Source organism: Lolium rigidum, chromosome 1 (assembly GCF_022539505.1).
Source record: "Lolium rigidum isolate FL_2022 chromosome 1, APGP_CSIRO_Lrig_0.1, whole genome shotgun sequence".
Taxonomy (NCBI): Eukaryota; Viridiplantae; Streptophyta; class Magnoliopsida; order Poales; family Poaceae; genus Lolium; species Lolium rigidum.
Window position 1 is genome coordinate 84074484 of NC_061508.1, and position 26147 is coordinate 84100630.

The 26147-nt window shown below is 42.3% G+C and overlaps 3 long non-coding RNA genes across 3 annotated transcripts; all 3 read right to left on the reverse strand.

The window, feature by feature from the left end:
• Window positions 1–579: 579 nt before the first annotated feature.
• On the reverse strand, window positions 580–3727 carry LOC124676776. Its single transcript, XR_006993792.1, has 3 exons — window positions 3522–3727; window positions 2829–2981; window positions 580–902 (listed from the first exon to the last, which is right to left on the reverse strand). It is a non-coding gene; the product is annotated as an uncharacterized LOC124676776 (long non-coding RNA).
• A 326-nt stretch (window positions 3728–4053) lies between these two features.
• On the reverse strand, window positions 4054–6457 carry LOC124676770. Its single transcript, XR_006993789.1, has 4 exons — window positions 6359–6457; window positions 5561–5679; window positions 5119–5306; window positions 4054–4332 (listed from the first exon to the last, which is right to left on the reverse strand). It is a non-coding gene; the product is annotated as an uncharacterized LOC124676770 (long non-coding RNA).
• Window positions 6458–17830: 11373 nt separating this feature from the next.
• Window positions 17831–19456, reverse strand: LOC124687319. Its single transcript, XR_006998187.1, has 2 exons — window positions 19192–19456; window positions 17831–18137 (listed from the first exon to the last, which is right to left on the reverse strand). It is a non-coding gene; the product is annotated as an uncharacterized LOC124687319 (long non-coding RNA).
• Between the last annotated feature and the right edge of the window lie 6691 nt (window positions 19457–26147).

Genomic DNA, 26147 nt, shown 5'->3' on the forward strand with positions numbered 1-26147 from the left:
ACTGATATCCGATAAAAGTTGTAATGTGTGGTATCTTTGACATCCAAAACAGTATGGTTGCAATATGTTCCATTGTTCAAATAGCCATTTATCTCGACAACCTTTCCTGACAACACTGATAAACACATCTCATCAACACATACTATCACTAAGAGATACATATTTTTCTTACACCACATATTTCTTCTATGAACTCAATTGCTTGCCTAAGTACATCAAGTACCATTTTCTTCGGACAACGGGATCACCTTGGTGCACACTATGGTATTATCTACTGATCAAAACTTCACATGTTTCATGCCTGGGGTTGTGGATAAACTGATTTATGTCCGCGAGTATCCATAAAGAAGGCAAGAGGGCACTCACACGACAAAATAAAATTCATTTATTTTGACAAAGTAGTCCCAGAAATCTCACTCCTTGCACAACTCTGTCAATTAAAAAGCCACACTAATATCACACATTCCACAGTTAGCGAATTACAAAGCAGGCTCAGAAGAAAAAACTGAAACATCCAGCAAGCTTGCACTTCTGTACATTAAATGAAAGTTTGTGTTTTGTTGGATGAGACATTTCCAACTATGAGAAACATGCCATAGTTTAGTTGCATGGGACATAGATCTATGAGCATGATTCAACTATTGGTGAACAACAACAAGGAATATATTATCAAGTAGTAATAATACGGAGGAAGTCATGCTGGTGTGGTATAATTAAGCAAAATATCTTTAAACTATCAGTAGGAAGCTGACAAAGGTTGCACAGCAAATTCACTGGACCAATGGGCCACGATTCCAGGCGGCGAGAATATCGAGCGGACAGTTATAGCGCTCCAGTTCTTCACACCATGGTGGCAGTTTGTCATCAGGGTGGAATATCCTCCTAGCACCTTCAGCAATTATCTGTGATTATCACAAATCAGTGGTAAACCTGAGTCTTTTGGAAATAGAGAATACCATTTTAAGCAACAAGTTGAATATGGAAACTGTTTTTTATAAGGACACACATTTCCACCTGACAGACTGCTTTACCAACCACTGCCTTCTAAACAATTTTGCAACCCAAACATGTATTTTTAGCAGAAAATAAATGGATATAAAATATAGTGATACATGTGTACCCTGGCTTATTTCATGACATAAACCAATTGCATCTATGTAATATTTCCAGAGAAGATGATATTTGGTCTTAATTTTTGTTTGAACTCATTTTGTAAACCAACGGAAGAGACTATAAATATTTGTTTGATAATTTTCTGACCTGTTTTTTTAAGTTACGAAAGGACCAGGTTTCATCCCCATCATCAGGTCTACTGTAGATTGGCAATGTCTGTATATCTCTCTTTCCTGATTTTGTGTTATAGATGAAATAAATAGAAACTACAATAATGCTAGATGAATGTGTAATTGCATGCCGAAGAAAAATATATGTGCATTATATCACAGCTTACATTGATTATCGGCACAAAAATTGCAGAATACCCCCATTGCTGAAGATGTTTTCTTCCAGATTTTCCTCTTTAAGAATTAGATATCAGTATAGCACTGACATGTTTGGTATTGAAAAAATATCAATCCAGGTAGATCCATATCAAAGTGTCCACTCAAGATATGATCAAAGGTATTTCAGTATGAACATGTAAGCATCGATTTCACTCTCTTAGTTGACCTCCTCTTAGTAACCTGCCGCATACAACAACAGCTATAATTAACAGTATCTGGCATCATTCATACATATGAATAATCTAAACAAAGTGCATACACGTTCATTTAGGAGATGGATATTTAAAAATAGAGAGATGAGGTCTGGAAGTATAAAGGAACTCATCTGGCCGCCAGCCATCGGGTATTACCAGTTCACAAATTACCAGAACCAATATATCACACACGACTCCAAGATTTGCCTGAAGAAATTGACTGTGGGACCAAAAGCGGTTAGCCGTGACCATTGAATAAGTTTCTTCAGCTTGAGTTGGGTTAAAAGCGCGGAAGGTATTTGCACCATCACCGTCCTCAAATAGAGTGTTTTCTACGGTCGCTCCATGAATAGCGCATAACAGAGCCGCGCTACTCTAGGTTGGGGAGTAGGACCAGGGGGAGAAGTTCTAGATACTTTTCCATACTTTGTATCTGGAGTACTTCACCTAATTTCCTCCGCAGTCTTAGGCTTCGGTGGCATTTATCACGCGCTTCTGGGCCCTGAGACTCTTGAGGAATCTTTTCCATTTTTTGGTTATGTATGGAAAGATAGAAATAAAAACAAGTACTACATGTAAAACATGAAGATCAGTAAGCATAACCAATTACAATCCGAGGAGGAGAGGCAGTGTCCGTGGAACGACCAGTTTCGGCAATCTATGCAGCAGCTCTAGCCCCGGCTCCAAGAAGGATGGAACCAATAGTGCCAGGCATGAGGAGGTACTTTGCATAGTGCCTCTAAATAGTGCCTCTATATATCTTTAGAGGTACTTTGCATAGTGCCTGTAAATATCTTTAGACGCACTTTAACATAGTGTCCTTAAAAATATATAGAGGAACTTTGCCATAGTGCCTCTAAAGATATTTAGAGGCACTTTGGCATAGTGCCTCTATATATTTTTAGAGGCACTTCTATAAATGCCCCTATATATCTTTGGCTGCACTAAATATAGCATGTGTTTTTTAGCCGCACTTTGAAAATGCCTATAACCAGTTGTGTTGGCAGTTATGCATTTTAGTAGTACATTTACATCCTAGGCAGTAGCAATTCACACAGTAAGTGTAATAGCAACTGACATAAGATGTTCACAGTAATAATTGTAACTGCATTTTCACATAAGGTGTTCATACAAGTATTCAAGGTGGCCTTGCCGTCAGCAGCTGAAGGATCACCATGCAAAAAGAGTGTGTGTCAGACTTCACTGACACCAAGCAGCCCCTGTCCGGACAGGCTCCGAGGAGCATCAGCAGGTGTGGATGGCGTATCCTGCTCAGAACCTCGAGCTGCAGAAATAGTCACTTGTTTAAACATGGCAGAAACACAATAGCTTTTGTTGCATATCTGAATGTACTAATAGACCATTAACAATAGAGTAATCAGCTAGAAAACTAACCAGCGCATCATTATGTACCATTTTAATTCGCTAGCAAAAAGAAGATCCACTAATTCTAATGAGGTAATCAGCTACCAGGCAGCAACGACCATTTCTCTCAGTTTTAATAAAGCGTGCAACCAACTTCCAAAAGCCAACAGCTCAAAGGAACGCTAGTAGCTAACCTCCAAAAGCTAACAACTCACAGGGACCAGCTAACCTCCAAAATCCAACTCACAGGGAAATGGCAATCAATATTGATTGTAAAAGTTACTTGTCATATTAAGTCAGTGACTGCACTTGTTTTTGTCAGCTATGCCCGTGACTTCGCATGCTTTGCAAGATGAAAAGCAAGTTTTACAATTACTGATGCAGGAGCACAGATCCATTCTACAAATAGTGTTGTATCTTTCAGAAGAAATATACATTGGGTATTTCTGCTATGTTTTACCGTTATCTCTCGCTGCTTCTGATGGTTTCATGGTTTAGGCAAGAAATCACACTGCCATGAATAACATCCTACAGGTAGATCAATTGACCTGGAAGCTCATGGGCTCATGGCACCAACCAATGAGCCCTGGGTCAGGCAAAAGAAAATATCATGAAAGGAAGCAGTAACAAATCTAATTAGAAAGAAACAACAACATGCATCTTGAAAGCTAGTGGGGTCAAATATGATGAACTATGATGATACGGATGGAAACCAGGTCAAGGAAGAAATAAGCATAACAGAAGAGAAGAGCGGGCAAAGAATGTCTGAACCAGATTTTGTAATATAGATATATATTTATAATCCCTGATAGTAATCCCCTACAATTTCCTCACTTCTTTGAGTCGAAATTAGAAATGGATAAGTAAAGAAGGCGATGAAACAGTGATGAACCAGAGTCTCCGTGATAAATGATATAAGCCTATCTCTACCAAGAAAACGGCTTAGACATAGTCACAATTAACTTTAACATCATAAGGTAGAAGTAGTACTATGGAACAGAAACAAAGGCTGAGCAATGCCTACATCAGCAAAAATGGTTCTTAGTTTGAAATCGTGAGCCTAAGACATGCGGCAGTAAATTAAGTACTGAGAATCAACAGGGGGTCAAGAATGCTTACAAAGAAAAGAATTCCCTCAAAATTTAGAAGTGTGTAATTCAGGACCTGTCGTTAGTACATCACCTGTTCTCTGAAGAACATATCCAACACATCATGATAGCCTGCAACCTGTGGCCACCCCAAGCTACAAGTCCTCGACACTCCATACAACTCTGCATGACATGAAGACGAAACCAAGATTAATTTAATGACAAAGCTTCCCAAAAAAATCAGTGTTCTTAAACTAATGTATGAGAATAATCATTATCTGACAACAAAAATAGGTGCAAGCTTATATGAACAGTTCGGCATCAAACCTTTAGGCATTTGAACAAACATGTTTGTCCCACAAACCAAAAATGTGCTGGGCAGTGGAACCGGCAGAACCATTTCAATGACAAAATAATCATGAAAATTTGTCAAGTGACTATAGTTTGCATTGAAAAAAGGTACATGCAGAAGCAACTCTAGGTGTTCATTTGCATTTTACGCTTATTTTACTTCCCATGTGAGACCCTCAATATATACACCTACCAAGTTATGCAAATTACTTTGCAATAGCAGATGCAAAATATTCTGCCTAAGCTTGTTTCTTCTAAAGGTTGCCTATAAAGAATTCTTTAACAACTGGTAATCATGCCTTCCAGATGCTAAATATGATGAACACATTTGAACAACTAAAATGGGGAAAACCATTAAGGTTCTTAGTTCCTTAGGAAAGGGGTACACAATCAATAAAGATCCTTGTAATTTCAAGCTAAGCTTGTCACCATTGATAATCAAGTTCTTAGATCACAAGATGCCTTTAATTATATCAATATAACAGAGACTTCTTTTTTTCCCTTTTCCACTTTAGTGAAAGCAAGAAGAATAAACAAAGTAGAACAGGCTAAATGCAGAAACAATGTAAAATAAAAGAATCTTTGACACTCTTTCAGTAACTGCTTGTAGCATGTCACCTGATACCAGGGACGAATCCTCTGAAAATACTTCGGTGTTGGAGCTGCTGGAGTTGCCTTTCGGTACCCCAGAGCCAGAGGTCACGTCAATCTTTGATCCCGGAATGTAAACCGAAGACGATTCATCCTTTGAAACAACATACGCTGTGCAAAAGCTGGGGACACCCTTACAGATTTTGGAGGACGTCCTAGTCAATTGTTTCGATATATATATATATATATATATATATATATATATATATATATATATATATATATATATATATATATATATAGGATAAATACTTCCTACTCCTGGGTGTAACTACACCCACATCTCATGTACTACCATACGGAAGTATATAACATATATATAAAAGACATGTCATCCATTGTGATCGAACGGAAGCGTGCACATTCATCGTCATGAATCAGTACAGCACAAGCATGATGAGCTGCCTACCTATTGAAGGAGCCCCTGCTGGCACCGACGACGAGGATCTGTATCTAGTGCTGAGCAACAAGATTGGAAATGGTATCTGCGACATTGTTCCCGTTAACAAGCACTACTTGAGCATCAACCTGGGACAAGTACGCAAGTTAGTGAACACATTCACCCAACAGACAAGGGGACAAACAATGTGGTACTTGCCCATCTGCTACTATTAGGAGGAAATAGTAACACTAAGTAATTGGTGACTAATAGTGACCCAGAAACTACAAATTATAGAAAAAAAACTAAGTCAAAACAATTGACTATTCGTAGTATCGAAGCAAAGTGAAGCACCGCCGTCACCAGTTTTCACGGATTGGATTCAAACAGGTTATAAACACACCTGATCCAGTTGGCCAAAATTAGTGAACATGACTACCGAGAGGGAATATCAAGCAGCTGAACAAACCGAGAGATCAATTGGCAATGCCATGTTCTATCATGCAAGGAGATTATTTTTTCATAGCATGTAGTACTGAAACAAAGTATTCTATCGAAGTATATACATGAGAACCAATTCCATACACAACAATTATGAATTTTTTTCATGTGACTGGAGGTGTAAAGAACCAAAAGGATTAACAAATGACATTATATTGGATCCAACTAACCAGATAACTAAGCATACCAAAGAAATTCAGAGGTATTCACAGCGTCAGAAACATCGACAGTGGCAGCTAGCGTCATAGTAGGTGCTACCAGCACAACAATTACGCGGCAAGAGGAATGTTGGTAAAAAACTTGCAATTGAAAGATTACGAGGCTAACCTGCACCACCACACGCGCTACTCTGCTTCCCAACCAGCGCGCTTGCAAATGGCATGAGCAGCAGCAGCATCAAGCTGGCACCAGCCCAAGCAGCACGCGCGAAACGCGAAACATCAGCAACAGCACGGTGCACAGCACCGGAAGCGCCTCGCTCCTGCGGGCGGCCGAACCCGCTCCGCCCCCGCCGGCCACCGGTTGCTCACCTCCTCCAGCGTGCAGTACCAGCGTGCTCCACGCCGCCCGCGACCCGCCGGCTCGCCCCAGCGGCTCCCGTGCCCGTGGACCAACCGCGCCACGCACGGCCCCAGCCAGCGCCGCCATGCTGCGCCTTCTGCTCCTCGCTCGCCGTCGGCCTCGTGCGCGTGTTGTGCCTGGTCGATCCGCCCTCCTCCCCGCCCATGACCCCGCAGCTCTACACGACGGCGGTGGTTCCGCCAGAGCGCAGATCTTGGCGGCGCCTGAACCCATAATCACGTTGTCTGCGGTTCTTGGCAGTGCTAACTCGATGGAACTAACACGAGGGAGAGCGGAGAGCGGAGAGCGGCGGCGGTGGCGCTAGGAAGCATGAAGGGATGTGCACTTCGGCGGCGCGCGTGGGACTGCGGAGGGTGCGGGAGCAGATGAACCTGAAGGGGCGGTTTTGCGTAGGTCGTGGGTGTGGCACAAATGGAGTCAACTGCGCGTGTAGCGGTTGTGCTCTCTCGCATTCTTTTCTCCTTGCGGTTCTCCCCGGTTTTCTCAGGAGCGTGCGGAGCGGACGAGGAACGAGCAACGCGGCCGGGAAGAGACGATCAGACGACGTACCATGGGACACCACCTCTAGCCATTTAATATAGTAGAGAAAAATAGAACAACCATTATTCTCTGACTTAAATAAATAACCGTCTTGCATTAAACAAGATCCAGATATAATGTTCATGCTCAACACAAACACCAAATAAAAATTATTGAGGTTTAAAACTAATCCCGAAGGTAGATGTAGAGGGAGCGTGCCGGCAGCGATCACATCGACCTTGGATCCATTTCCAACGTGCATCGTCACCTCGTCCCTCGCTAGGCTTCATTTATTCCGTAGTTCCTGTTTCGAGTTACAAATGTGAGCAACCAAACCAGTATCAAATACCCAGGCACTAGTACGAGAACCAGTAAGATAGACATCTATAACATGTATATCAAATATACCTTTCTTCTTGACAAGGCCGCTCTTCAGATCAGCCAAATACTTGGGGCAATTACGCTTCCAGTGCCCCTTCTCCTTGCAGTAATAGCACTCAGTATCAGGTTTAGGACCAGCCTTAGGCTTCTCAGGAGGTGCAGCAGCTTTCTTGCCGCCCTTCTTGAAGTTGCCCTTCTTAGGTTTGCCTTGCTTCTTGAAACTGGTGGTTTTGTTGACCATCAACACTTGGTGCTCTTTCTGTATCTCAATCTCAGCAGATTTTAGCATGGAGAAGAGTTCAGGTAACTCTTTGTTCATGTTCTGCATGTTGTAGTTCATCATGAAGTTCTTGTAACTTGGTGGCAGTGATTGGAGGACACAATGAATACCCAGCTGGTTAGGGATCACTATCCCCAAGTCACTGAGCTTCTTCGCGTGTCCGGACATAGCGAACACGTGCTCACTAACGGAGCTGCCCTCTTCCATCATACAGCCAAAGAATTGTTTTGAGGCCTCATAGCTCTCCACGGCCACATGAGTTTCAAAGATAACTTTGAGCTCACAGATCATCTCACAAGGGTCGTGGTGCTCAAAATGCTTTTGGAGCTCTGCCTCTAGACTGCACAGGATTGCACACTGAACTTGAGAGTACCGAGTCATCCGAGTCTCGTAAACATTGTTTACATCCTCAGATACTGCAGGTGGTGGTGGGGGACCTAGCGGTGCTTCGAGCACATATTGCAGATTTCCGCCATTGAGGAAAATCCTCACATGACGGAACCCGTCGGTGAAGTTGCTACCATTGCTTTTAAGCTTTTCTTTCTCTAGGAACTGGTTAAAATTGATTGATGAGGACGCCATGATCTACAACATATTTGCACAGATTTTAGACTAAGTTTATGACAAATTGAGTTCAAATTTTAATTCTACAAAATTAAACTAGGTGAACTCCCACTCAAAACAATATCCCTCGCATTGTCTTACTGATCACATGAACCCAATCCACTACACCAAGTCTGATCATCACGAGACAAGATGTAACTTCAAAGGCGAACACTCAAAGTGTTCATCATATCAATCATATGACTCATGCTCTACCTTTCGGTATTCCCGTGTTCCGAGACCATGTCTGTACATGCTAGGCTCGTCAAGGCAACCTTAGTATCCGCGTGCGCAAAACTGGCTTGCACCCGTTGTATGCACATGTAGAATCTATCACACCCGATCATCACGTGATGCTTCAAAACGACAAGTCTTAGCAACGGTGCATACTAAGGATGAACACTTTATTATCTTGATATTTAGTGAGAGGGATCATCTTATAATGCTACCGTCGCGGTCTAAGCAATATAAGATGCATAAAAGGATTAACATCACATGCAATTCATATGTGATATGATATGGCCCTTTTGTCTTTGCGCCTTTGATCTTCATATCCAAAGCACGGACATGATCTCCATCATCAACGGGCATGATCTCCATCATCGTCGGCATAGCGTCAAGGTCAATGGCGTCGTCTTCATGATTGTTCCCCCATGTAGCAACTATTACAACTACTTTGAAATAATACATCAACATGAAATTTAAAGACAACCATAATGCTCCTGCCGGTTGCCACAATACAATAATGATCATCTCATACATATTGATCATCACATCATGGCCATATCACATCACCAAACCCTGCAAAAACAAGTTAGACGCCTCTAATTTGGTTTGCATATTTTACGTGGTTTAGGGTTTTCGAGTAAGATCCAATCTACCTACGAACATGAACCACAACGGTGATACTAGTGTTGTCAATAGAAATACTAAATTGAATCTTCACTATGGTGGGAGAGACAGACACCCGCAAAGCCACTTATGCAATACAAGTTGCATGTCGAGCATGGAGCAAATCTCATGAACGCTGTCATGTAAAGTTAGCCCGAGCCGCTTCATCCCACCATCCCACAAGATGCAAAGTACACGAACTAAAGACAACAAAGCATCAACGCCCACAAAACAATTGTGTTCTACTCGTGCAACCAATCTATGCATAGACACGGCTCTGATACCACTGATGGGATTCGTAGCATAGAAAACAAAAAAATTCCTACCGCAAGAACGAACAACAAGCCAAGATCCAATCTAGTAGATGGTAGCAAAGAGGTGAAGATCAACATACCCTTGAAGATCGCTAAGCGTTAACGAGATTAGATCTCGTGGTGGATGTAGTCGATCACTTGCCGCTTGCAAAAGCGCGTAGAAGATCTTGACGGTGCCACAGTCGGGCAGCACCTCCATACTCGGTTACACGTTCGGTGTTGATGACGACGTCCTTCTCCCTGTTCCAGCGGGCATCAGAAGTAGTAGATCCTCCTCAGAATCCCGACAGCACGACGGCGTGGTGGCGGTGGTGGTGGAGAACTCCGGCAGGGCTTCGCCTAAGCACTACTAGAGGTGTATGAGGAGGAGGGGCGGCTAGGGTTTGGGGAGAGGGGGGCACCGGCCTTGGTGCCTCTAGGGGTGCGGCCAAGGTGTGGTTGAAGTGGCCGGCTCCCTCCCCTTGTCCCTCATTATATAGGTGGAACCCCTAAGGGTTTTCCCAAAGTCTTCGAATAAGACCCCAATTCAGAAACTGCCATATGGACGAATCCTACTTGGTTGGGACTCCTCCCTTTCCTTGATGGGGTGGCCGGCCCCCTTAGGTAGAGTCCACCTGGGACTCCTCCTCCCTATGGCTGGCCGGCCAAGCTTGGTGGAGTCCCCCACCTTCCATGGTGATTTCTTCCGGACTTTTCTAGAACCTTCTAGAACCTTCCATAAATACACCGGATCATTTTCAAACTTAGAAAATGACTTCCTATATATAAATCTTATTCTCCGGACCATTCCGGACCTCCTCGTGATGTCCTAGATCCCATCCGAGACCCTGAACAAAACTTCGAACTCCATTCCATATACCATATCTACTTAAAACGACATCAAACCTTAAGTGTGTCACCCTACGGTTCGTGAACTATGCAGACATGGTTGATACTTCTCTCCGACCAATAACCAATAGCGGGATCTGGAGATCTATAATGGCTCCCACATATTCAACGATAACTTAGTGATCGATTGAACCATTTACATACGATACAGATTCCCTTTGTCACGCGATATTTTACTTGTCCGAGGTTTGATCATCGGTATCTCCATACCTTGTTCAACCTCGTCTCCAACAAGTACTCTTTACTCGTACCGTGGTATGTCATCTCTTATAAACCATTCATATGCTTGCAAGCTAATCAGAAGACATTCCACCGAGAGGGCCCAGAGTATATCTATCCGTCATCGGGATGGACAATATCCCACTCTTGATCCATATGCCTCAACTCATACTTTCCGAATAATTAATCCCAACTTTATAACCACCCATTTACGCAGTGGCGTTTGATGTAATCAAAGTACTCTTCCGGTATAAGTGATTTACATGATCTCATGGTCGAAGGACTAGGTAACTATGTATCGGAAGCTAATAGCAATTTGAACTTAATGACATGATCTTATGCTACGCTTATTTGGATGTTTGTCCATTACATCATTCATCAATGACATAACCTTGTTATTAATAACATCCAATGTTCATTATCACAAAACTATGATCATCTATTAATCAACAAGCTAGTTATACAAGAGGCTTACTAGGGACTCCTTGTTGTTTACATAACACACATGTATCAATGTTTCGGTTAATACAATTATAGCATGGTATGCAAACATTTATCATAAACATAAAAATATATAATAACCACTTTATTATTGCATCTTGGGCATATCTCCAACAGTTTAAAGTACCAGACATAGGTCGTTTTTATATGTGTTTCATGATCCTTTCTATCTGCGGCTCTCTTGTACTCTTGAGGCGTCTGTAGCAAAGGATAAAAAGCGAGATTCCCATCAGTTTTGCATCGTAGCACTCGTAATTTCAGATGCTTTTAGAGTGCAATCTTGGGCGTATTTTCAATTAGACAAATGTTCGATGTAGTATACGAACAGAGGTCTTGATAATTTTGTTCGGGTAACCCGAATTACTGCAATACTTCAGAAAAATGGAACTTGAGTCTTCATTAATAAACTAAGCAAGAACTAAGGGGCTAAAAGAGACCTATTGAAAAGAGAAAAAACTAAATATAACGACACCCATCCTTTTAAACGAGAGGAGGGTTCTTCTTATCTTCGATCTTATCCAACGTGCTGATGGCTTTGGAGGCATCACTGGAGTCATCAGGAGTGCTTGCGGCAAGTACTGGAGTTTTGCTTCCTTCAATAATGACCTTGCCATCAGTTGCCAAAGGTTCTACTGTCGAAGCTTTCAGAGCGAGGTCGTCCGGTTTCTTCTTTAGTTTTTGACGCGTTCGTCCTCCTTATCATCGAGTGCTGACGATTTAGAGGGGTAGTCATCAAGTTTTTGTTTCGAGCCAAACTTGGCAGCAATCTTCTGAAACTCGCGATCACAATTATCTGAGCGTGAAAAACTTCCATAGACTGTGATGTTTGTTCCGTTGTTCCCAGGCATCTTGAGCTTGAGGTACGCATAATGTGGCACAACCATGAACTTGGCGTAAGCTGATCTCCCGAGTATAGCATGGTACTGTGATTCCCAGTTTACTACTTCAAACTCGATCTTTTCCTTTCTGAAGTTGTCGGGTTTCCCAAAGACAACGTTCAAGTAAACTTTGCCAAGAGAGTACGCCGGTAAAGTAGGGAAAATCCCGTGGAAACAAGTATCTGTTTCTTCCAGCATCCTCATCGTAATTCCCATGTTTTTTTATTGTGTTGAGGAATATCAGATTTAATCCACTTCCACCATCCATGAAGACCTTGCTCATATTAAATCCTCTAATTTGCGCTTCGACTACTAATGCAACATGTCCTGGCTTTGGAATTTTCATTGGGAGTTCTGCTCTGCTGAACAAAATGCTCTGAGATGACCAGTCGATGTATTCAGGAATGTTGGCCATGATAATTTCAGCCAGGTTGATTTCTTGGGTGAGCTTCTTCATCTCCCTTCTCGAAACTATCGACAATCGGCTGCTGCTGCTGGATGAGCTTCTGCATCTCAATGAACTGTCGACAATCTCTGAGCAAATGACTTGACTTCTTCTTGTCATCCTTAGGATCGATGTACGCGTGCAAGTAGCAAGGGGCGTTTATCTGCTCAGCGAAGGGTAACTCGGGGGTCCTCGGAGGCCGTGGTTTATAGTTGCCACGGTTCCCAGAGTTACTCCGATTGTTGTCATGTCGATCTTCTCGCCTGTTGTCATACCGATCATTGACAAAGGATTAATTTGTCAATACCTACAGATTGTAGACTAGGGTTTTGCTGGAAGTAGAGGGCAAGTAGATCTCGAAGGTTTCAGCCAAAAAGTACTCGCTGATTGTAAAAACTAGGGTTCTGTTGACTATAGATTCGATCATTTCTTTGTCCCTCGACTCCCCCTTATATAGGAGGTGGAGCTGAGGGTTTTCGTGATACACAAGTTACAGAGTCCAAGAGGGTTTCATGCCTGTCCCGTAAGATTACAAGTTTCTATATTTCCTAATACAATCTATCTTTCCTTAATATTAATTGGGCTTCCGAATCTTCACATCCTTCGAGTCCTGGGCCTTCAATAAACCCCGGGTACTACTTTCGGCAGGTCCATTGGGGATGCCTATGTCAGTAGCCCCCGAGATTTTACTTGAATCGAAGAATCAAGAAAATTCTCCAACTTTAGTCATTCAATAATCTTGTCGAATTTATTGCATAACTTTTAGATATGCGAATACTATATTGTACATGGATAATGGTAGTTGGGGCTAATTCATCTGACGGATCAGGTACTAGTTAACTGCTCTAGTGGCAATCCGCAAAAACCTACTTCAAGATCACGTCCCTGGACACGATCTCGGGATACTGGTGTAAACTTCGACAGGTGCCGCTTAAGGTCTTACCATTCTGTCGAGTCCCAGTCATATTTTATCGGGTACCTAACGCGTCCGTTAGGATTTTTCTTCGCATTTGTTGATACAGAAAAAAGTAGCAAACCGCCGTCAGAGACGGTGCCACGCCGCTCAGAACGGATCTGGGGTCTTACCTTCGTAAAGTTTTGCGGCATTCAGAGATTATTCGCGACTTTCAGCGCTCTGAGAATATATTGTCGAGTGCTTTTCGGTTGTTGGAATAGCACATTTTATTGAGTCATATTTGATGACTTATTTTGCCTTCCCGATGGGAGTATATATAGAGTTATCTATATAACTCGAAATATACTCACTTCTTTCCTTTTATTTGTATTTTTGCATAATTTCATCGGGCACGCGAACAGCGTTCCCGATGGGAGTAGCCCCCGAGGCTACAGCCAAGGACTTGTGCTTGGTTGTAGGCTTCACAAACTAATATCGTCTGCCGCTATATTGTTAATCCTTCTCGAGCTTTTCATATCTATCGGGTGCGCGACCAGCGCTCCCGATGGGAGTAGCCCCTGAGGCTATGAACAAATGCTTGCATTTGGTCATAGGCTCTCGCCATTTCTATTTTGTCATACTCGAAGTTTTCTTTCTTTTTCCAAAGTAGCCCCGAGCATTTGGGCAAAAACTTGTATTTGATCAAAGGCTCTCGAAATAATCTTATGTTGTCGACATTCTCACTAAGCTTCATAGTCGAGTTTTTCTTTGGCCAAGTGTGAATTGCGCTCTTTTTTTTTTCCTTGATTGATTAAGCTTCCCTCCTCATCTGCAGGTTCGGAGCTGCAGCCCCGCCCCAGCCCGCTTGAACATCACCGCCCTCCTCACCGGCGGGATCAGAGCCGCCGGCCTCACCCACGACGTCTTGTGCGCCCCCTTCCCTGGTTTACTCCCACGGGTGTTGCACCGTCCGCATCCATGAGAATGCCTTCTCCTGCAACCGCGAGAATGCCGCCGCCCGCACCCGCGTGAACGCCGCCGCCCTCCTCAAGGTAATAACCTCCTCTTCCAACATTCGTACACTATGATGCCCAGCAGCAAACTCCATCCCAAAGTTCTGTTTATATACGTAACCAGGGAAAATGTTAATGATAGATGTAGAGATAATTTTTCCTATCAATCTGATCGAAGGATACAAATTCAATTGAGGAACTGATATGCATCAACAAATAATATTTTCCCATAAACTTACTAGGACGGGCGTTTTTTTTTTATAATAGCAACATCAAAAGGCAGCTCTATCTTAGTTTCCTCAACTTTCACAAACACTTCTTCTGTGCTCGCCCTAGACAGGCTCTGTGTCCCAGCATAAATCGAGGGCTAATAGTTTCTCGTTTTAACCAGAACTGATTGTAGTGCATGAAGTCCACAAATATCTAATAGCGTAGAAAGCACATCGTTATTGTGTATACTACTTCAGCCTGTAGGAACAGGGTAAAACAAAATGAAGAGTTTTCAGCAATTTCAACCAAGGGATTGAGGTGTGGTACAACTACATCCGCTGGTATCTGTGAATTAATGGAGATGCTTCATATCTCCTAGATATCCAATTAGATCTCATAGCTCCTAGATATCTAATTAGATCTGGCACTGAAACTTTGTAGGATACAGCTACATCTTTCATGTTTTTGTCTGATCAAATGTATCACGTAGATTTTAGTTTGCATATTTCATTCAGAGTACATTGCTTCCAAACTTGTTTTATAGTAATAACACATCATACTTGGGTGCTGCATATTTAACTAGGTTGGTCTATCTTGTAAAACTAGGAAGTTTTGGCGCGGCGACACGCCGCGCCCGTGCGGTGACATTGGCTACATGAGAGTTCTGTCAGACTATGCTACCTATAATGTTCGGGAAAAAGCAGTTACAACTAATATTCAGGTAGATACTCTATATGACTTTATCGAAAAAGATACTCTATATGATAGCTTAACCTAGATAATGTGCTACAATAGAGGAAGGTGCGCCTAGTTTTTTTTTATTAAACAGGAAAAGGCCCTGAAGTGTGTGGAGACTGCACTAATCATGTGCATAGATTTACATAAAGAACGCTATTATAGTCACCTTGGGCTCCCACCACCGAAGCTACGAAAGCAAGTAGTAAGAACCTCGCAAACATAGTACCGTGGTAATTTTAAGTTCAAACATAATATTTATCTGGTTGGAGTCTTGATGAATGCTAAAATATATGTGATCTAAACTTGTTGTTTTCAGATATAGTATAAATGTATGGGCGCACCTAGATATCAGTCGGCTGAGATTTATTATTGATGTTATCATAGGTATTTGTGACATTGAACAATTATTTTCCTCATGGTCAATCCTTTTGTATCGAATGAAAAAAAAATTTTTACCTCAAGAAAAAAATTGTACTGGATGAAGATTTTTTAGTCATGAACAATATCTTTTGTTCCTTAAAAAAACAATTTCTTTTGTACTGTGTGAATAATTATTTTGAACTGGATGAATAACACTTGCAACTCTCATATCAGCACAAATTGCAAGACAATCAAGTGAATAATGAGTCAACTAAGATTTGCTAAATCTCGAGCCGCCTTAGAAATACCTATTCCATAATAAATGTATCTGCATCAAACTGTAGTTAGTCTTGAAGCGTATGAATAAGCTCAGACATTAAGAAAATCAGGCTTAATGACCAAAATCCAAAATCATCAAAGAATAAAGCCGAGATTTGTTTTTTACTAAATAATAAAATTCAGCTCGTAAACCCATGTTTTGAGACCGAAAAGTTAAGGGCGTGGCCAAGATGAATTTGTTGCACGCAAGCCAGAAGAAAACAGAAAGAAAAACACCACGCAAGCTCAGGACACACAAGACGCGTGGTCTTCGCTCTCTGTCTTCCTCTCTTCACTTTCGATCCCCTTTTTTGCGTGTAGCTCTGGCTTTCTCTACAGAGTCTAGTGGCCACACAGCCCTCGATTTGATGCCGCCACCCAGCCCTCGATTTGATGCCGCCACCGCCTAATCGATGCAGCAGGCCGCTCGTCGGCGTTCTCCTCGGCCCGCCCGTTCGGCACACCGCAGATATTTGGTCTCCTTGCGCCCAGTCCCGCGCTAGTCTGAGCGTATGATGCTGGAGGTGGTGATACTGGAACGGAAGGTGAGCTGGCGACGTCGATTAGGCAGCGGTGGTGTCAAAGTCAAACCGAGTTGGTGCCCACCCGGGGAGCTGGCGGATGGAAAGCAACGGAATGGAGATCGATCCGCTGATGCGGATTCCCTATGTCCTGCCCGTCCTGCTGATTTCGCTCGATGGAAGGCGGCATCAGGTTTGGCACGGCTACGACCAGCACTCCAACTGGGATGGCAATGGCCGCATCACCACTCATTGCGTGGAACACGGAAGAGAAGGCATGTAGGTACACTACACTACCTCGTTGATCTCCATTCTGTACTTATCTAGTTACGTTTTTGGCTTAGAAATTCTACATGTTACACTGGAGCTGCAATTACACTGTAGAAAGCTGCTTGCTGTATAATTTGGTTACTGCCTAAGTAAGGAGGTAAGCTATTTTGGTTGCGAGGTCTGGGTCATCTTATCTTAACTATCTAAGAGCATAAGATGGCTTCCTAAGTATATGGCCCTTTAATGTGCATGGTTTGGCAGTAGTATTATAGGAACACTTAAGTTTAGCTACAAATTGGATTACTAATCTTCTTTAAATATAAAAAATACTAATCCTTGTTAAATTGATTACGAAGAGGAAGGGACAAATTCAAGCATTCTTATCATACTGAAATATCTCCATGATTAATCTATTACCAAGCAACCTTTCAGCAGGAATATATTCAGTGCCAATATTGGAAGCCAAAGAAGGTCCGTTGTTATCAGGCATAACAGAAAGTTTCTGAAGAAATTAAATTTGCAAGTACTAAATAGAAGTTACTTGGTGCGAATGGCAGAAAGACTCAGTCTGCAAATACATTTTGTAATTTGCGGCACCACAAAGCAATCATAAACAAAAGACTCGGTCTGCAAATACATTTTGTAATTTGCGGCACCACAAAGCAATCATAAACAAATGCATAAGCTGGGAAAAAAACATTGGATAGCTTCATCAGACTGCGAGAACCACTCGTTGTCATCACCAACTAATTAATCCTCGCGTCTGGAAGGCCTTCCTGAGAGTGTTATATGACAGTTGAGTGTATATGTTGCATTTTCATGAATATATTCGTATAATCTGAATTAAGAAGAAAATGTTTCAGTCTTTAGCATAGTTGATCAACCAGAACATTCAAAATTGGCATGATACATGGTAGACAAAGTTGTTGCTTTTATGATCACTTCAACTGACTATTCCAAGAGGAAACATGCATGCACAAATAGCCAAAATACCCGTTGAAGGGAAAGTTGTAGATTACAAAGTCGAAATTGTTGTTTTGTACACAAAGGGGAAAAAAGCTAGGTAGCTAGCATCAGCGCCACAAACTGCATTCACTGATTCTTCTCTGCTGGGACCTCTGCAGCCAACTCCTCTCCCTCTGCTCCATCTCCACGGCCGTCATCGAGTCATGCTACAACAATGAACCATCAACCGAAAAAGAAAATATCAAGACTTATTACTCATACTGCTAGATGACCTTCTAGAGCACGGCCACCTAGATGGCCTCCATTGTTCTTTCCTGCATAATGGGAAGAAGCATGATCTGCATTATGATTTCTACCTTGGGGTGGAGATCGCGACTGCCACAGCAAAAGGGGGAGAGAAAATCGATGATTATGAGCTTGTCGCCAGTGTTGCGATGGGAACCGGCAAAGTCTTGTGCAGATGCAAACCCCCTCGTGTTTGTATGCGTTTTCTTATCCCACCACCTATTGGCCTTGTCTATCCTTAGGTTTCGTTCATATGCATAGACCAACAGACAGTCTTGAATTCAGATCATGTCCACCATAGCTAACCTAACATTGCACATTCTACAACAGTCGAAATCACAGCCTAACAGTCGACCCATTTGCAGTGATATCTGGTCACCAGGGGATGCTACAGCGAAGTTAGCCCATACGCTTTTGTCGGTAAGGAGGCTAAGTTTTTCTTTCATTATATCGTCGGCTTCGTCTTCTCCTATTCTTATTTTCCTGCAATATTACTGATGCTTGCTATTCTGAATACTCTAGAGATTAAAATAGCAAGAAGCAAAGAGAGGTCGGGAACGCTGCAGAGGAGTGGAATCAAGGAGCAATTGCAGATCTTGCATGCTGGAGCTGGAAGGAGAAAATAAATCGGGGCACCTTTGTCAGTGCTGCTATTCCCTTTCTGCTCAACCCCTGGCCCTGGCTCTGTTGTTCCTTCTGTTTGAGCAGCATCGGATGTGGAGGAGGGTTCTCTTGCCGTATCCACGTCGGAGGAAGAGCGGGGATAAGATGAGAGAACCTGGAGCCGTGCCCGAACAAAGTGGCAGAAAACAGATCAAGAATGTTTAGCATGTTTCATGATATCACATCCAACTACATGGATTTTTGCAACCGCCCAGTAGTGCTTCAAGATCCATGGATTCACCAAAAAGAAAAGCGACAGAAAGAGGATATATCATCGAGAAAGGAAATATCACCGAGGAAAGATCTAAGACATAGGGGTGCAGGTTCTGGGAGCATATATATAAGAGCTAAAGTAGATTCATGCTTTGACAAATCTGCCCAGGACTAATAAAGCGTTAAAAAGACAATGAGTATAATTACCTCATGACAAAATTATGCTTTTCTCTCCATGATTCCTCGTTCCTCAAAACATATGAGTCCGTTCCCACATTCTCATGTGCTTCACTTTTCGTGAATGCATTTCTTATTTCCTGCGAGTAGAGGAAGATACCATGTATATTACTACTCTTATATATTGTAGTTTATATTCATTTGTAGATTTCCAATGTTGAAGAACACTTATTAACATCCATGAATCAACAATGTTGGCAACAAAATGCAAGAAATATACATGCATATAATTTCAGTAAGAAACACATGGATCATAAACAATACCTCAATAGATGAGGAGACTGGTACATAAAAATATATAGGTTTAGGATTTACTGCTGAAAATTCTAGACTTGTAAACATGTATGGGAAAAGGTAATTGAAAGACTAATTTGGATAGACTAAAATCTAAGAAAATAAACAACTACACAACATTAAATCGAATGTCTTATTCAGATTTTTTTAGCATTTCCCTTTTACCTCTCGATAATGGAAATGTTAGATATTGACATCACTGAAGCACTAGTTTTACCTGGAATGCACGGTAGGTACCTGCTGAAGCACACTACTTTGAATCTACATAAAAACTAAAAGGTGGATTAGTCAGATTCGATTCCACCTTGCTACCAAAAACTTGACGCATTGCAAATAGCAAGCAAACATAGAACCTGTGAAAACAATTTAGATGCACATATGAATCATCTGAACAATAAACATTTTTCCAAACGCAACGATAGATAGGGGAAATTAAGAAAGAAGAGATACTTTCTAGAAACTTTTTTTTAGCTTGTTAAGTAGTTGACACATTACAACACCATCTTTTGGGAATATGAAAGATGGCATCGATACTGAAATGAACAAAACAATACTTAAATTATTGATCCCTCTTCCATACATAATTGCATTGAACATTCATAAGTTCTTTTTTTTTTCATTGAGCATTCACAGTTACCTGAAGAACAAATAAAATGAGTTGGTTGTCCGTTCCTCCACCCAACGTAAACAACCATCTTGACCTTTGAATATAGGGATTATGGGGCAACTGTGGCGATCACTATAAGGGTGCCTTCTAATCCCTCCATGCCCATCTCTATAGGCTAGATTGTATAATGCAAGAATGGACAATAATGAAACCCTTCCATTGAGTCACCAATAAAGCATAAGAAAATTCCACGGGTTACCACCTAAATCATTATATTATCACTCAAATTCAAGAAAAATAAATAGTATATTTGCACCATGGTTAGTACTAAACATATATGCAAAGTCCACAGGTTAGCACCTAAACATATATGCGAAGATAGCTTACCTGCTACTACCTTTTGCAGTTCTCACTATCGATGGGCAGCAGGAACCGTACCATGCCTCTTGACCTGGCCATCAAGCACATCCACCACACAGGAGGATGGCGGCGGATCTGCACGCTCCGCGGGAGTGACCTCGCTGGATGGACCCAGCACTGGAGGAACTCACTGGCACCCTGCGGACACACGAAGACCAATGAGAAGGAGGTATGGTCGCCATGAGGTAAGTGCTCGCTGTTGGCGAGCGGCGGCTCGACACGGGACTCCGGCTCCGCATACGGGAGGAGGAGAAGGCATGGCCGACGCGAGGGAAGCGCCCGCCGTCGTTGCTGCTCTGCGTAGGACTCCGGCTCCACAGCCCAAAGTGGAGCCGGCAGCACCTCCACCACGGGGGCATACCCTCCACACCGATCTGGGCCATAGTCGTCGCAGCCCGCCGCGGCAGGCGCCGCACCTCCCTTATGGTGCCGGGGCGGCCAGGAAGGGAGAGGAGGAGGGCACGAAACCCGGAGAAAGCGTGGACGACAAAGATTAAATTTTCTCTTGGATAGGAGGAGTCGACTGAGATAGGATTGGGGCCAGCTTGAGAGGACAGAGGAGTCGGCAGGGATAAGGATTGGTTGAACTCCAGCACGGCGAGCAGGAGAAGCGAGGAAGAATGGGAGGTAAGACCATGGCTCCAGCACGGCGTTAGTCTTCATGGGAATCCATGGGAAGGAGAGGAGGCCGCCGACCTTCCATGGCTCCAGCCGCCGAGAGGAGGTCAGGCGAAGAGCACGGTGAAGATGTGGGAAGGAGGAGAACAGCCAATTTCTCTTTTCTCGCTCGATGGTAGGCCCCTCCACACCGCTTTGACCGTCCCACGGTAGAAAACTAATTGGAACCGGAAGACCGGAGATCGTGGGGATAAAAGAAATCTTGAGGATCGTAGAGAGAGTGGTAACCGAACCGCTGTTGTATTATACCGGAAAGAGCCGGTTAGCATGGGTTTTTCACACGAAAATAAAGGAAGGTAAATCCTAGCTGCAGTAGCACATAGCGCATCTACAGGAAAACTGCCCGTACGTGTCAATGAATGATTGGCGTGAATTACCATCTACAGTTATCCAAAACGCTATGGTTGAAGCAGAAGGGGTCAGATTTGATATAGGTTATAATATATTGACTAAATTAGGTAGCTGTTTTTATGCAGTACTAGCAAAAGTGCCCGTGCGTTGCATCGAGAGGAAAAAACTCAAACGATCTAGTGAATCGTCTGTAATGACATGTCCGCGCGTTGCGAAATGACAAATCGCTCTTAACGAAGCACAAGTACCTTCAAGAATGACAGTTTTTTTTGGTGTATGGTGCTCGTTCGAAATGCCGATACCATTGGTAATTTGGTATGTCCAAGCCAATAAAGTCTTGCTTCGTACATGTATTTTGTACATGTATATATTATCGTCAAGAAATCAGGTTGGACACCCACGTAGCGCAACGTGCGTAGCAGCATATTTCTTTGGCGTACCCAAATTTTGGCTTGGCAAGGTCTCGTGTAGAGACGAGGCTTGTTTGGCCTATGCTTGTGCACATCTCTTTTTCCTGCTTAAAGAAAACACAAACAATCCTTCTCCTTAACACTCACATTACAACAAAATCTCCCTTCGCCTTAACACTCACACTACAACAAAATCGTAGCACTCGTGACATTGGCTTAGAGGCATCAGAAAAACATACCACATAGACGGAGTTTGTGTTTTGCAGCAGAACATGTGTCAGACAGCAGCAGGTCATCAGGAATGGTAAAAGTTCTACGTCAAATTTGTAATCTGAAAGATGTCATAGAAGATCGATCGCATGTAGGAGAGGAGCCCAGCTACTCCAGCCAGACCGGCCGGCCGAAGGCCCAAGGTTGAAGGACAACCCTAGGCGCGCTAGAGATTCCCTATCCCAGGCGCCGCCACTTTCACGAGGGTCTCTCAATATTCCTCTGCTCCTCATTCTCCTACTGCGGGCTAGCCGCTCTAGCACACGCTGCAGTCTTGGCCGGCGGTCGGCCACAACCCGCTGCTCTTGCCGCCGGGGCGTTCTCCTACTGCGGGCTAGCCGCTCTTGCACACGCTGCCAGCTAGCCGAGGTCTCCACCACCGCATCTGGCCGCCGGCGTTCGCTCCACATCTCGGGATGGCAACATCGGTGGCGCCTCTCGTCTCTGTCGTAGCTGTTAGCTCCTGCCTGTTGTGCTCCTCTCAATCGCTCCCGCTCACATGGGAGCAGTTATTTCCTTTCTCATCATTAGATCTCTTACGCCGAATGTTGCTGCTACTTTCTGTTCTTCTAAGGAGGCTTGTTGATATCCAGAAATCTGACCTTTATAAACTGATGTGAATTTGTATCGAAAAGCGAGGTGGTACTAATATTGCAGAGGTGGAAGGGGCGAGCACCGTGCCTCACCAGGCCCAACGGCGACGATGCGGATCTGGGGAGCGCCGTGCCTCACCAGGCCCGATGGAGACAATGCGGATCTGGGAGGTTCCGGATGCGGTGTGGATGGAAACGAGGTTATAAGTGAACCGGTACCATGGTCGCAAGTGTAGTATTATGTGATTTGGTGGGAGGGCAAAACGGTCCAAGAAAAGTTGGACGAAAATTTTGGCAGAAACCTTAGCTCCTTTATTATTAGGTATATATATCAATATATGTGGATGGTGGCTTCTATCATTATTTGCCTGATTTTCTCTGCGCTTAGGACAGCCAATGTGCATACATGTCTTACTATATATTTAGTATCGCCCGTGTTATTTTTATATATTTGCAATCCATATGTAAGTGCCTTCATGTGATTGCCCAAACACAAAAACCATATAATCTCAAAAGTATCTATTTTCTTCCCCTCCGTCAGCTGACCCCTAGATAGATTATTGTTCCCAGTCAAACAAAACAACTTAGAGGTCGTTTGGTATCCATCATTTGAGCCTGGAATCCTGGAATTCATTTTGGATTTCCATAGGTGGGCTGTTTGGTTGCCACAGAATTGGGCCGTCATTTCATTTAGGATTTTCCAGCAAAATGACGACATGTGTAAACACAATTCCAAGCTGAGACTTGTCATTTGCGATTCTCTATGGAAGCCTCTACAAATTCAATATTGAATTCTGCTGTCATTTGCAATTCATGTGGCAACCAAACAAGTGTCTATTTCTGAAATTACAATGTAAATGAAATGAATACATGTATTCATTTCAAAATGCTACAAACGAAATGAAAGTCTGGCTTCCAAACGACTTCTTAGTTCTCTACTATATTTCACTTCGAATTTTATCCAGCGGCAGCGGTCTGCATATCTCAATATGTCAATATAATTCAATAACCATGTCTAGCTTATACTTTTGCATTTCCGACTCGCGGCTTAGTATATCTTGTTTGGGACGTACAGGATTACGTGCCGACTGTCTTCGACAACTTCAGCGCCAACAATGTCATTGACGCAAACACCGTCAGTCAACCTGGTATTGTGGGGTACAACAAGTCTGCTTCTTATTTGCTTTTGTTTGCAGTGCCAGCAGGTCTCTTAACTTACTGATTAACATATATAGCGAGTACCAGCAAATCTTATTCTTTGATTCCATCTGATGCACTTCACAGAACAAGATGATTATAACGTCCGAGACATATATTTTATAATAAGTAAATACATCCGTGATGATATATCCTTAGTTATACTGAATCACAAGACAAACTCTATTACAGAGATTCAATCAGTTATAGGAATTATACAGCAGTAGAGCAAGAATCCAACTTAAGTTGTTCGGTTCAACATTCTTTTAAATGTACACGGAGAAACACATGCTATCATATAAACCAATGTGCTGAAACTACTACGATTTATCATGAAACTATGTTATTTAGTATGATTATGTTCATGAGTGTTTCATGTGCACAATTGTCTAAAAGAAATCTGGAGTATAGAATTGAAGCGAACCATGCTATCTCTGAAAATTACAGCCAAATCCAAAAGTTAGAACTACTGTAGCAGTGCTTGGTTATGATCACCTTCTTCTGTACTTGTCTAAATAAGGAGTTAAGTGGAGCCATGGTGCTAATAGACACCAGATAGTTGAGGAGTTAAATTTTAGTAGAGTTACAGATCTGTACGTAATAGTAAAATAGATTTAAGTTTCACTCCTACAAATGTATTGCTAGCATCCTTGTCATTTAAATTTGCAATACATGTGATCTTTATTATACAACTACATCTATGCTTGCTATTTTTCTGTCTTGGTAGTAGATGCAGATTTCAACTTATTAAGATCATGTACAAGTCATTGTTGATTCACCGCATAGTTTTTTCCCAACTTATTCGAATCAGGCAAAGCAAGCTTGTACAAAGCCACAAAGAAGAAAGCGTGTCTAGTCATGTGTATTTCCACCAACTTGTAAGTATTCTACCAAGTTCATTGCAGTTCCATGTCTAACGCAACTCATTACTTGTGTTGGATCAAGTGTTCTGTCCCAATAGGAAAAAGTGGCGTTGGTAATGAACGGGAAAATATGGTTGTCTTATAGGTAGTTAACTGGCCTCATTAGTGCTAGTCCAAACAATATAATTACTCACATGATCCCTAGTTTTATTTTTTGTTACTGTTTTCGTTTGGAGGAATGGGGTTATACAATCCCCAATTTCATTAAGAAATGCTGGCTATAGTTTAGCAAAGTTTGGCAGAAGTACTAATTATATGAATTCCTACATCTTGTAGAAAAAGGCAAGTACAACAATGAGGACCCTAGTCCCATTGAGTTTTCCAAAGAGACCCATAACAATGGAATGGTGGGATGCGTGAGCGCTGCTGCCCTTGAATCTTGTGTAAGATTTCTCTCTAACTTTGGTTACTTGAATAACTGTTGTTGCTGGATGTATTTATCGTTGCTTGATATGTTGTTGGCTTCTTGCTATGCTGCTAGCTGCTTGCCGTGCCGCTTGTTGTTTTTGTGCTGCTGGCTGCTTGCAATGCGGCTGGTGGTTTCTGTGCAAGTGGGGCTACTTGATGACAACTTGTTGTTCTTGGTTATTTACTTCATGAAAGGCAATGATGTATTTTGTACATATTTATGGTTCGTACTATACTTTTGTCAGTTTATTTGAAGCGTATCACCTTTATCTCAGTTGACCATGTATGTTTTTTTTTTCTACAGACCACTAGTGGCTCAAGTTCTAAAGCAGTACAACTCCTAGCTCCTTCCTTTCTACCATGGGATACCAATAAGGATCTGGAGGTCAAGGACATCATCCACGCCGAAGAGAGGAGAAAAGTTGAACAATCTAAGAGAAAGTGCTACGTGTTCTAAGTGTTTGCAAATAAAGGGCTACCCATAGCTTTGTCTCCCTTTGAAGTTTTCCTGCTATTCTAGTATTAGCTTAGTTTGCTTGTCTTAAGTTAGTTAAAAGTTATGTCAATTCTATCGTGCAACTTATTTGGTTATGTATGATGATATTCCGTTGTGAGTTAGATATATATTGCGATTTTGATGACAATTGAGTATACCTTTTCGTATGAATTCAAAATTATTTTTTATTGGCAATCTAGGCTATATTAAATTTTAAAATTCATTACAAGCAATAATTAAACAATTAAATAATATTACATACAAAAATAATTCTAGAAA